Below are 12863 nucleotides of genomic sequence, written 5' to 3'. Positions count from 1 at the left end.
GAGATGATAACTCCTATGTTTCTGCATTTATTCAACAGATAAATGTGTGCTCGTACTTTGATGCTAGTCAGGTGTTAGTACATTACACAGTCAAACACAATAAAATAATTAAATCCACATTTAAGAAATAGTATAATACACATATACATGTTGAGATATGCAGTCATTTACACTCATCTCATTGAGCTTTGTGACTCCCCATGCTGCCAATATGTACAGCTACTGGCCTCCTTAACCTTAACAAGGCGCGTCACTCCAAAGAAGCTGTATCTGTTTTTTAATCCTTTTAAAAATAAATGCAAACAGAAAAGCAATGTTTTCTGTAAAAATTAGTAGAAAGGGAAAACGCCCCCCTAAATATAATCTAGTTAAGAACTAAAAGATATTGCTCAGAAAATACATTTTATTAATCAGTAACTTTGTGTTCAAGTAATTTTTGATCCCTTGCAAAACCGCAATAAGGTCACCACGTGACATTACATCCTGATTTGATGTTTCACGCCTACAAATGAGGAATAACATGCTTTCACTTGCACTGCATTAGAACAAGCCGTGGCTAGTGCACGCGCGGTACATGGACTCTGTGCTGCTATGCTGTTTTACTGCATAAAATTATGCCTCTACTAGAAAATTAAAAATGTGCGGAAATGTGGAAATATATTTAATTACTTTGATAATTACACAATTTCGACATTTGCACAACGCTCTAAATGAGCAGAGAGTGTGGGAAATTTTCCTAAACATCCCACATCCTCCTTTCTCCTAAAAATGATAATGTAGAATTTGCAAGATATTATATTTTACAGTCCGAGCTAGTTTAGTGAAACTAAAATATACATCCGTTAAGAAAGGAAAAACAAACTTGTGTAATTCTTCAGCAAAGAGAACAAATCGGAGACTCTCAAATCCCACATATTCTCTGGGGAAATTTCTCAAAATGTCAGTGTAATTTCATCTGTTATTTTTAAGACCCCAGTGGAGACACGGAGTTCAAGAAAGTACTGCTTACTTGTTTTCATCACATCTTCAGGCAGTAATTCTGCAGAGTTCAGTTCAGTTTAGCCCTAAAGGCAGCCCAGTCTTGAATATTGAAGATTGAAGTGATTTAAAATACAGCACTCATGCACAATGTTGTAAGGACTCTGCAAGTTCCCCTGATGTCCCAGCTGATAACTGATCTACAACAGAGCTCCTTTATAAAGTTGTTTGCCTCGAAAAGAAATATTGTACCCTGTTTACCCTTATGAGGATATAATTTATTCCTTATAAAACATGGTCACACTCAAACTTTCTCTTCCTTCTTCATTTAATAGCCTCTTGCTCCCCCTTATATATTAGTTACTACCAGTTGCATATACATAGGGCCTCATTTATGAGAAGTGACGCATCACTGCGTGAAAGCAGCGATGCGTCACTTCTCAGTGCGCCCTCCTTGCGACGTGATGGATGCGTCATATTTACTGCATGATGCATCATGTCGCAAGGAGTTACAGAAACGTCCGTATTCCCGACGCATCTGTCGGCGCAAAAGTGACGCATTGCTGGAGTGTGTCACAAAAGTGACGCAACTCCAGCAATGTGTCCTTTCATACGGGGCAAGCCCCATGTTAAAGGGCCTGAGTCAGTCTTACGCATGCTGTGAGGCAGGACTAACATATTGACGCATTTGCACCCTAGAAGTGGTGCAGTGAAATCTAGTAGATTTCACTGCGTCACTTCTACGAGGCTTACTTACGTCGGAACGCCCACCCTGCATACATTATACCTGACGTAGGTATAATGTAGCACAGGGGTTTACAAAGTGACGCATCTGCTTAGATGCGTCACTTTGTAAATAGGGCGCATCAGGAGGCATGTTTTACGCCGCCGATGTGTCACAAAAAGTGACGCAACGGAAACGCAAAACTGTCGCAAGGCCTCATAAATAAGGCCCTGAGAGGTTATGAGGAATTTAACTGAGAAATGAATACACCAATTTTTCAGCTTGTAATTTGCTGCAAACAAATGTTTTAATCAATTTTATATTAATCACTTCCAAAGTGTGGATTGTGAATTCAAATGTGTGGTAACACAAGTGTGTTCCTGGGGTTGTATCGTGATCGGGTGCACTGGCACCGGGCATAGCTTTTCGTGAGTGTTTAGTATATTCCACTGGTTTGTAAATGCTATGAGGTAAGGCATGAGCTATGGACAGCACAGCTCAAAAACAGGGAGAGGCAACCACAGCTCTTTCTTGTCGAGCGGTGCTGTCCACTCCCATTCCTGTAGCTGTTCCCGGATCTCCTCTGTGACTTGCAATGTCCTCATAATGCACAGTAAAGGGCATATTATGTTGTCAGGAGAGTAGCGTGAGTCCTGAAGTATCATGGTGCCTAAGTCATGGGTCGTCCCGCGTCACAAACAGGCATCCTGTATGGTGGTGCTGAACCACAATATTACGACCAGGGCACCATGAACAGCAGAGACGTAAGCAGCACAAGGCACTCACACGACTTAAGCCAAGATGCACTGAGCACGCGTGTACTCCACACAGCTTGAACATTGTGAACAATGCGGGTGCTAACACGCACAGCACACTTCAAACAAGTGGCCTGCTCCATATGTTCAATCCTGGAAACTGTAAATGTAGCATCTATTTTAATATCTATATCATGAGAAGTTTCTGTGGAGTAAGTAATACAAGAACTGTGAGAATACGAGCAGGGTGTTACAGGGTGCTGTTGTATGCAACATCTCAGGGACAACCTCAGATTCCTGTTTATCTGAGTGTACGTGTGTGTGTGTGGATAGGAGATGTGAAGCTAATCCTTTAGCAATACCTCAGCTCACATATGTAAACCATTACATTTCCATCAGTGGCAGCAGTTTGATTGGATGAAGCAGAACGTTGATGTAAACAAAATGTTGTGCTCTTTGGGTAACTGCATTTTCCAACAAAGCTTTGCACTTTGCAAAGTTTGGGAAGTTTACCAAGGAGCATATTATCAAGGGCGGCGTTAAAATTATCTCCGGTTTAGCGGCAGAAAACTGCCGCTAAAGCTGCGATAATGGGCTTGATAATATACCCTGGAGAATTCCAATAAAAGCCCATGTTGACACCAGAACATGGGCTTCTATGGGAATTCTCTGTGGCATATTATCAAGCCCATTATCGCCGCTTATGGGCAGTTTTCTGCCAATGAATCCAGCGATAATATTTAACGCCGTCCTTGATAATATGCCCCCAAGTTTCTCAACCTCATTAAATTTCAGGAGAAGAGTCTCATTTCTGACAATAAACCTTTATGTGAAGAAATTCTCTTGCTGAACATGAAGACGCAAATTGACTTTCAGCTAAAGTTTTCATTCAATATCCAAATGGTGTTGCCTAGTAAGGTTTTAAAAAGTAGATAATTAAATTGCAAATAGTGCATAGATTTATTAACCACACCTACATGACAAGCGAGTAGAGTGCTTTAAAATGACAGAGAAGAACCATGCCTATGCGCGGAGCATACCCTGTAAACAATTAGCTGCTTGCTGTTCTGATTAGTTGTATGCAGGGAATGTCTGCCTTAGTTGGAATTACTTGCGAGTAAAAACTTACATACATGGTTGGAAGAGTTGGAAGAGGGTGGGGTATGACCTCTTGAATTTTCTTGCATGCGGGTGGTTCTAAGGTGTACTTTAAACCAGTAGCGGCTGCTCGAGGGAGTGTTGCGGGGCAGCGGGGCAGGGGAGGGGCAGGGTGAGGGGTAGTAAACTCCGGCATACGGCCGAACAGAGTTAAGTAAAGAAATAAATAAATGAAATAAATTATTCTAACATCCTGGGAATTCTAAAGGTACCCAGGGTGTGTGAATTTCCCTGGAGAGAATGTAGAAAATAGGCAAAATATAGCTAAAGTTTGAGTTTTTGGGAAACAATAGGAAAAAACGACTCTGGATAAAAGTGTCTGTGTTTTCCCCCAAAAAGTGGCAACAACGAACGATTTTCTGTGCTAAAATCACCATCTTCCCAACTTTCAGGAACACGCAGAGCAGAATAAAAAAAGAGATAGCCCATATTTCCTTTGTGTTCTCAACATAATTCCAGTTTGTAGTGGAAACTAGTGTGAAACCAATGGGTGATTGTTGAACTTGGCCCTTTTTGGCTAAAGTTCCCTAAACTTTTTGCTTTCCCCCTAGACCTTTTTTCTGACATGGTGTCATCAACTTAGATGCTTTGGGCACTTTGCCACTGCTGATCAGTGTCAAAGTGCAAGTGCTCCCTGTGTAAAGTATAATGGTAATTGGTTGCCCATGATTGGTATGTATGCCTTACTTGTAAAGTGCACTATGTGTGCCAGGGCTAGTAATGCAAATGCTACTAGTGGTTCTGCATCACTAATTGTGCCACCCACACAAGTAGCCTTAAAGAGAGAAACTCAGGCCTGCCACTGCAGTGCCTGCGCGCAGTTTGGTAAACTGCCACTTGCCAGACCTTACCCTTCCCTTTCTATCACTTCAGACACCCCTATGGTAAGTCCAAGGTACCCCCTGGGCAGGGTGCAGTGCATGTGAAAGGTAGGGCATGTACTGAGTTGTGAAATAATCTCCATTTCGTTTTTCACTGTTGAAAGGCCATCTTGCCCATAGGACAGAATGAGGAGGCTGTGTAATATGTTTTTCAGCCTATCCTCCCAAAGGCTTAAGAAGTGGCTGGGTTTTTGTGCTCTAACATTACTGTGTGTCTCTGCCTGGTTGTGGATTGACTGTCTGGATATGAAAATGATAGGATCTGGGGAATGTCTTGACCCAGGGGAGGAGGTGAGACAGCAACAGGCTGACCTGTATCTGGAGTGTAGGGGGGAGCAGTAGCCCCTGGAAGTGAAGAGGTCTGGGCTGCATCCATAAAACAATGGCTCCATCCCCTGCTGAGTGATTAAGGATCCAGACCCCCACTATCAAAAGACGAAGGTGTCACTGACAGGGAGACACCCAGAACTGGTTTGGACAGGGGTCAGTGCCCCCCTGAACACAAAGACTTCAAAGACATTTAGGGGTATTACTATGGGAGCCAAAATCCCTGAACGTTGGAATTGGATTGATCAAGACTAAAAAGGATTGAAAACTACTTTGTGGTCTAGAGGAATCTCTGCCAAGGAAGAAACAGATGAATAGACTGAAGGAAATGACTGACCCTTGCTGTGTGTTCTGGGACTGGCCTGCAGTTTGCTGCTTTAACCAAGCAAGAGGCTAAAGAGGCTTTGCTGTGTGCTGTGTCCCCCTGCTTGAAAAGACTTTGCTGTGCTGTGTCCTAAAGTAACAACCCCAAGGGCTCGAGGTGAGCTGGCTCCCTGTTGTTGAAACGCAGGAACACAAAAGTTTCCAGAAGTGTCTCCCTGTGTGCGTGTGCTTTTTGCAGCCTGAGACCCTCGGAAGAATTGCCCTGTGATCTTGGGCACCTGGAGTCCAAGCAAGTCTCAGCGACGCTGTGTGCATGTGCTTTTTGCAGCCTGAGCCCTTGGTGAGGATTGTCCTTTGATCGTGTGCATCTAGCGTCCAAGTGAGTCTCAGTGATGCTGTGTGCATGTGCTTCGTGCAGCCTGAGACCCTCGGAAGAATTGCCCTGTGATTGTGGGCACCAGAAGTTCAAGTGTGTCTCAGCGACGCTGTGTGTGTGTGCTTTGTGCAGCCTGAGACCCTCGGAAGAATTGCCCTGTGATCGGGGGTGCCAGGAGTCCAAGTGAGTCTCAGCGACGCTGTGTGCATGTGCTTCATGCAGCCTGAGACCATCGTGAGGATTGCCCTGTGACCGTGCGCACCCGAGGCTCAAGGGAGTCTCAGCGACGCTGTATGCGTGTGCTTCGTGCAGCCTGAGACCTTCGTGAGGATTACCCTGTGACCGTGCGCACCCGAGGCTCAAGGGAGTCTCAGCGACGCTGTGTGCGTGTGCCCTGTTGCAGCCTGAGATCTTCGTTATCGCCATCGACCCGGAATCAACCAAGTCGCATTGGAGACCCACGTCATGAGAGGCAGAGAGGAGAGCGAGGTTGCACCCCCCAGGTAATGTGTGTCGACGCCTGGGGCGGAGTGCGGGCTCAGAGAGAGATGCTCTCGGCCTCTCCCCTTCGGGTAGCCCGAGTCTCTGTTCCCGCTCGTGTCGCGGCCCGTACGTACCAAGGAGTGGCAGTACCGGGGCAGAGCGGGGAGCTGCACTGAGGTTTACACCGTATCTGTGTTGGGGGCATATGGTGACGGAAATTGACCGCGAGTCAGTAAGAGGGGATGAGAGACCTTCTGAAGCACTGTGATCGGTGCTGGAGTGTATTACGCATTGCATTAATTCTGCATTATGAACTACCTGACTGTTGCATTACGCATTGTATTATTTATGCATAACAAACTGCCTGATTGTTGTATTACGCATTGCATTTGTTTGCAGAACGAACTACCTGATTGTTGTATTGTGCATTGCATTAGTTTGCAAAACGAACTACCTGATTGTTGCATTACGCATTGCATTATTTCTGCCTAACGAACTGCCTGATTGTTGTATTATGCATTGAATTAGTTTGCAGAACGAACTACCTGATTGTTGCATTACGCATTGCATTATTTCTGCATAACGAACTGCTGGATGGTTGTATCACGCATTGCATTAGTTTGCATCACGATCTGCATTATTCTTACATTGTAAAGTGCCTGATTCTAGCATTACGAACTTCATAGCCTTGCATTAGGACTGCCTAGGATCACCTAGAAGTGCTCATTAATACCGCCAGAACTTACGAGAGCTGGCTGACCTAATAACTGGCCAGGAGGTATATTACAAATACGCATATGTTGGATTCTTATTGTGAGGTCTCATTGTATATCTTTTTATATAAACGTATACTTGTTTTTATATGAAACTCGTGTGGAGTCCTTTTGTGGTGTCACCATTGGGTAACTGGGAGCGTGGTTGCAAATACTTTACACATTCGCCTTGAAGATAAGCCTGGCTGCTCGTGCCAAGCTACCAAGGGAGTGAGCAGGGGTTATCTGAGAAGGTGTCCTTCCTTTCCCTGACGTGGAAGCGAGGGTCCCTACTTGGCCTAAAGTACCTACCTCAGCCAACTAGGGAATCCCGGTTCTAACAGTGATATAGGAAAGCTATAGATTTCTAAAAAAGTAGATATAATTCCACATTTAGCAAGGTATCATATTTGTGAATTCCTCAAGGTTTTTCCAAAGAAAATAAGGGCCTGATTACGGTCTTGGGGGACAGGATTACTCCGTCACAAACATGACGGATATTCCATCCGCCAAATTACAGTTCCATTATTTCATATGGAACACGCAATACGGCGGACGGGATATCTGTCACGTTTGGGATGGAGTATCCAATCCGCCAAGATTGTAATCAGGCCCTACCTGTTAATAGAAAGAAATATTGAAAATGAGTTGCTAAAAATTGACATTTGTGACAACATTTCCATCTGTAACCTTTTGTCACAATGTGCGATTTACAAAAGCAATATACCATTACGTCCACTGGAACCTACTGGTTGTGAGATATTTAGGGTTTGTAGGTTCTCTAAGAACCCAAGGTACACAGAACCAACAACTGAAATGCACCATACAATGGTTTTTCATTGTGTACCAAGTATAGACCAAATCATATGATGAAATGTGTAGAGTAAAACATGGATATCAAGGAAACCTATGTATTTCAGAAATGGGCATAGGATGTGGAGTTCAGGAGCTGTAGTTATTTGTACATCTCCGTATTTGTGGGTGCACGTACTAGATGAAGATTTAGATGATATTTTTCAAAATGTCTTCTTTCTTACACACTGGCTTACATTTGGAAGGCAAAAATGTCTCTTAATAAAAATGGTATCTTGTGTGGGTAGGCCTAGTGCCCCAAACAGGAAATGGACCAAAACACAACATGGATATGGGATTTATATTTCGGTGGACAGGATATCCGTCACTGTTGTGACAGAGTAACCCCTCCTCCAAGATCTAAATCAGGCTCTAAGTCTGAACATAGAAGTTTTCAACGCTGCTTCTTCCAGCTGCTCCCCGACAACAACGCCTCCTCTTCAGACACTGCTGGCTGCCTTGCCCTACTGAACTCAGACATTTTTCAACAAAAATTCTTCTAAGTCTCGTCCTCGGGACTCCGCGGTATGAACACATGTCCCAACCCCTACGCGACCTTCACTGGCTCCCCGTCGAGTAGAGGGTTACCTTCAAGCTCCTCACCCACACCTACAAATCCCTCCACCACATAGGACCCGAACACCTCAACGAGAGAGTCTCCTTCCACGTGCCCAGGAGGAACCTTCGCTCCGCCGACCTTGCCCTGTCAGAGATCCCCCGCATCTGAAAAAGAGCAGGCGGGACAGCCTTCTCCTACATCGCAGCCAAGACCTGGAACAAGCTCCCAGTGAACATCAGACACTCCCCGACCCTGCACACCTCAGGAAGGCCCTCAAGAACTGGTTCTTCGACTGATCTGGAGCTGCACACCCCCGAGTACCTTGAGACCCACAAGGGTGAGTAGCACGCTTTATAAACCCCTGATTGATTGACTTAAGTCTAAAGGTCAGCGGGGACCGGGCCATATCCACTTTGTGTAACTCAAACGCGCTTCATCGCAGTTGCCCATAACGTTTGACTTTGCTCCAGTCTCACGCGATTAGATGTCCGCGATTGATGCTTTTATCTTTTAGGTACTATGTCGTTCTTTAAAAATGTATTTTTCCGGGACTACTGATTGGATATTTTTCATGTTGGTGTTGAATAATTTATTAAAATATACTCAAAATTGCTGTGGGATTTTTCTTGTGTTGTGGTTTCAGTTTGTTGCTGTTTAAGTGCTGCATAAATACTTTACACAGTGTCTCTAGGTTAATTCTGACTGCTTTTGCGCCAAGCAACCAAAGGGTTAATTGTGACCTTTTTGTGGTTCACTCTGATAGGAATTGTGGCTGTTACTTGAGTAGGGTTTCACCCTCCCTCAACCGACAACCCAATTTCTCAGAGAGTTAATGGAGAAGTCAGTTGCGGCAGTTAGATTTAGGGCTTAGGGTCTCAGAGAAGGTCTTTCAACAGACCACTACAAGGTGCCATCTTGGAAATTCCCAAACTGCTATGTACGAGGGTTGAGGCAGAGTTGGAGTGATGATGTGTCAATCTAGGATAGGCAAAGGTACCTACCTTGTGGAACTTTCCACCTCCACCCATGCACTAGGACTTTGGTTCTCCAGCATCAATGGTGCTGCCCCCTACACTGGGGGACAGCAAAGAGAGAGACAGCAAGTAGGAACCCTCGGGGGTTCCCCTAGATCATATGTGGACCGGTTCTGCAGGATTGTGACCTCTAACAGGAGGAGGCCCCTGACTTCCTGTCACACAGGTGCCTTGCACATGGCCATAGGAGGTCGTGAAACTTGAAGGATGACAGCAGGAAGGTACTCTACCTTGGCGTCCCTAGGGTGCTGATGTGGAAGACCGCAGGCCAGAGATAAGAGCCACGTGCCCAGAAGGAGATAGGTCCTTGACAAGAAGGTAGAACAGTAAGAATCAAGTTCCACAAAAAAGGAAAAAGTTTAGAGACCAGAAATTCATGCTCTCAGTGGCTAGAGCTAGCCATCAGGACCAAAATGCAACATACCCATAAGAATTAAGATCAACGGGCCATGTAGCATAGCCCTTTCCCATACAATGTAAATTGTCCCGGGGGGCCCTGTCTTCCATGGGAATGATGCAACAAAGAAACCAAAACCAAAATGAAATGCTCATCGCCGTGCTCTTAATTTCTATCATTCCTGGAGTGCCCATCTCCATGAGGAGTGAGGAGCAACCACAAGATGCACTCTTAGCTCTAAAGACTCCAGTGCGAAGGCCAACACCCTGGGAATACATTGGACCTCCAGGCGCCGGGAGACCCGGGGCCAAAGAGGAGTGGCCTGTGAGGTGGGGGATGGTGGCATAGGACTCAACCTCACTTTCTTTGTCTCCCACTTGCCAGGGCAAGACACAGCAATAGTGCTGGCTTTCCCTTTCTAGTGTGGGACAGAGCAGGACTTGGTAGTTGGCCTGGTAGAGCCATCCCCCACCTCACAGGCCACTCCTCTTTGGCCCCGGTTGAGTTTTTCGGTATGGGGTGAGGATCATTTTCGATGGCCAAAGTGACAAGTCAGGAGATCAATTCAATTGCTTATAATAACAACATCATTTTTTTCTGCATTTTATTGTAAGAGGTTATTTCCCATCCACGCCCAGATGAAGAGCATTAGCTCTTGGAAGTCCTGAGGTGTTGATGTTTTACCATCCAAACACAACAGGACCTGCAAACCATCTGCTTAGATATATAGTCTACATCCATTACTAATGGACTGGCATTTGTGATAAACCATGAGGGGACAGAGAGAAGCCTCAGGGGGCTCCATTCTTTACTGGCACAGTTTCTACCAAGAATGGTGACAATTGTACAGCCTGTGCGCAATCCTGTAAGATTTCACCCAGTTCAGCAGGGATACACGAATGCCCATCGCGTCAACACAGTTCAACAAAACACCATGGTCGACCATGTTGAAAGCGGCACACAGAACCACAAGCGGTGATACCACTTCCTTACCAATGTCTTCCCTTTTATCATCAAAGATGTAAAGCAACATCGGCCCCATATTCCTTACTCGCCCACTCGGCCACTGAGATCTTCAAGCCAGGCGCTGTTCTCCATACCTAGGTTCCGTCTCACCCGTATGAAGGGTCGCTCCCTTTCCTACTTAGGCCCCAAACTGTGGAACGCCTCGCCTGCGGACCTCCGGAATTGTAATGCTCTACTTGCTTTTCGTAAAAACCTGAAAACGTGGTTATTTTAATGACTGACCAAGAGACAGCCTATCTGCCTCTACCTGCTCCAGGAAACCTCTTGGGGTAGAGTACGCACTACAAATCTCTTAAATAAAAATAACAAATAATAAATTAAAAAATAAAATAATAAAATTTAAAAATTGTATGCCGGGTGAAACCAGCTTCTCAAGGATCAAGGTAGTTAGAGGCTTGGAGGTGACGACATATGAGATTTGCTACATGAGCTTCCACAGCGCAGTAGGTAACAGAGAGATGGGGTCGATCGTTTTTTGGAATTAAGGGTCCTCACCTTTAGAAGTGGAATCACAATAGCATCTTTAAACATGTTTGGGACACTACCCTGCGTCTGTGAGGTGTCAAAGACAGCCAGGAGAAGTCCCCTGGTTATTCATTCAATCTTTTTGATAATTGCAGGGTGGTCCGGGTTTAAAGAGGACCCAGACGTTACTTTTATCATTAGACTTTTTAACATTTGCATGTCTGTTAATTGAAAGTTTGACAGAATAATATTGTTAAATTCGTTATGTACCAATTCAACTTGATTTGATCCTTTGGTTATGTTTTCTCTAATTACTGTGATTTTAACACTAAAAAAAAGTCTAACTTTTTGCAGAACTCTTGGGAAGGAGTACATTTTGGAGTTACTCTTTCTGCAGAAGAAAGTTCATTTGCAATACTGAACATGTCTTTCTGAATGTTGGAGGCTTCGGTTATTCCATATGCAAATCAGCCTTGTTCCTAAACTGGTGTGGGATTGATTGCTTGTGCTCCCTTCAGAAGGGCAGTATGTGGTGGTCTGTTCTTTAAGAAGCGGGGTCAGTACTGAGTTGCATAAGAGGGGATTCTATCTAGAGTGGCACAGTGGGTGAAACAGAATGGGCGGCAAGGAAACCCAGAGCAATAGTCAGTGGTTTGTGTTGTTTTAAGATAATCCTGTGCATGAACAGATGTCAACTTTAACTTCTATGCAATTTCTTAAGTGCAACCAACATGATAGAAGAGTCACATGGAATATTTGTGAATAGAACTAAACGGTAAAGCTCATCAGGTCACCCTTCGTCGTAAGGCAGCCTGAAATCCACACCCAAGTTATTTCAGACCAATTTTAAATGGGCTGCAGCTGCCCAAAGCTTGCCCATCATGTTTGGTTTACCACATATCTGTCTTTAAAACTTACAGTCCTACTGAATGACTGGGAACAAGTGGGTAGGACATGGGTGCATTGGGTGGATGTGAAGGAAAGAGCAGAGACAAAGAAGGCTAGCTTGTGGACATCAGGGATGGTAGTATCAAACGTGCCCAGGGGCACAACGGGCATGCAAGCCTGTGTTTTTCTCCCAGGGGGCACTTTGGTATTACTGAAGTGGCTCCCAGTCTTGCACAGCCCCTTCTGTAATTGAGATCATGTTTGCACACATGAAGCAATGGCATGATCTGAAGGGGGTTTTACCTCATTTGCATGGGGGTGTACAAAAGAGGAAATGCTTTGTCTCTGCACCTGTGATGCATTCTCGGTGCAGAGGCAAAGGAGCTGTCAGGAGATGCACTGATTGTGCATCACAAAGAGATAGTGTACAATCAGTATGCCCCCCTCAACCCAAGGGTGCCCTGAGGATAGAAGGAAAAGGGTACCACCAGACATCCCCCTGAAGGTGGGTGCAGTCACTCACTGCACCCGCTTTCAGATGGGATCCCTCCTCACCTTAGAACTGCAACCTGGGTTGCTGCCTGCAAAGTGAAAATCAGACTGGTGGCTTTAAATAGCTGGTCTCCCTTTGAGTAGTGCATTGCCCGAGGGCATGTGCCAGTCAGCAGCAGAGGCAGTGCGTCCATTAGGGCGCTGGGGCGTTGACCGACAAGCCGTGCCCACAGCTCCCTCAGCGGCTCTGTCTGAAGGGGGTGGGCGGGGCAGCCAGCAGGTTGACTCCGCGCCATGGTGACTGACATCATGTCATTGTCAGACTCAGCACAGGCCAGGGGGTGGCGCGGAGCGCACAGCACGCAGCAGCACTAATGCGCATGTTGGGTTTG

The sequence above is a fragment of the Triturus cristatus genome, chromosome 5_2 (genome assembly GCF_964204655.1).
Source record: "Triturus cristatus chromosome 5_2, aTriCri1.1, whole genome shotgun sequence".
Lineage (NCBI taxonomy): Eukaryota > Metazoa > Chordata > Amphibia > Caudata > Salamandridae > Triturus > Triturus cristatus.
Note: the sequence above shows the minus strand (reverse complement) of the source record.